This window comes from Emiliania huxleyi (assembly GCF_000372725.1).
Source record: "Emiliania huxleyi CCMP1516 chromosome Unknown EMIHUscaffold_135, whole genome shotgun sequence".
NCBI lineage: Eukaryota > Haptophyta > Isochrysidales > Noelaerhabdaceae > Emiliania > Emiliania huxleyi.
In genome coordinates, this window is record NW_005201240.1 from 322,323 (window position 1) to 323,626 (window position 1,304).

A 1,304-nucleotide genomic window follows, 5' to 3' on the forward strand; every position below is an offset into this window, starting at 1 on the left:
CGCCACCCTGGCCGGGCCGGCGTCGAGAGAACGGCCAGACTCGACCGACCGGGTGTCGCGCCGCTGCCTGCTTCTCGCGCCGCTGTAGCAGCGCCAGCGGCTCGGCCGCGCATCCTTCACACACGCCGCCACGACCAAGCTGAGCGGGCCCAGTGTCGAGGTCTGGTGCGAGCTGCATGTGAGGGGCGGCTTTGGCCACAGCAGGTCCACCAGACGGATCTCAAAGCTTGCCGTCGGCGTGCTGTCGTGGCGAGAGCCGAGACCGCTGCAGAGGAGCCGAGTGCAGTGACGATCCAGAGGCTACCAGGGCCACCAAGTGGTAGCCCTTGCCCATTCTGATCAGGGCTGTGCTTTGGTGGGGTTGTGTTTGAGCATGTGTGAAGTGGGAGTGCGTGCCGGCGGTGTCTGTGGGTGAAACGGGCGTGAGTGAGGCCGTAAGAGCCGTGGTATGAGCCAGAGTGGGCTTCATCACCCAAAATAAGGACGGTTTGGGACAGCTCAGACTTGGTACTGATGAGCCTGGGCCAGGAGGGCGACAGAGAAGGCGAGGTGGTGAGCTGGGAAGCCGCTTCATCGGCACCTGGACGTGTCGCGATGAACTGCCGAAAAGTACTATTTGCGGCTATTGCTCAAAACTTCGGGAGACAAGGCCTACATATTATGACTGAATCCTTGAGCCTGGTGCATGAGGGCTGCGGGTCGGGACATTTCACGGTCGGTGGCGCCGGTGTTGGCCTCCGGAAAGCCCTCGCAATCGCCTCGGATGGGGTCCACCGGAGACAATCTCGAGCCCTCTCCGTGGCATCACGAGCCGGTGTGAGCTTGCAGACCCAAGGTAAGTGCGGTTCGGGACAGCTCGGGCCTGCTACTGATGGGCCTGGGCCAGGAGGGCGACAGAGAAGGCGAGATGGTGAGCTGAGACGCTGGAGAGTCCGCGTGTGACCGTGTCGCGATGCAAGTGCCACGAAGCGCTATTCCTGCTCCCAGCGCACCACCTCGCCTTCTCTGTCGCCCTCCTGGCCCAGGCCCATCAGTAGCAGGCCCGAGCTGTCCCGAACCGCACTTACCTTGGGTCTGCAAGCTCACATCGGCTCGTGATGCCACGGAGAGGGCTCGAGATTGTCTCCGGTGGACCCCATCCGAGGCGATTCCGAGGGCTTTACGGAGGTCATTATCGGCGCCACCGACCGTGAAATGTCCTGTTCCACAGCCCCTATGCACAAGGTGCATGGATGCAGTCATAATATGTAGGCCTTCTCTCCCACATCTTTTGAGCACTAGCCGCAAACGGCGCTTCTTGGCAC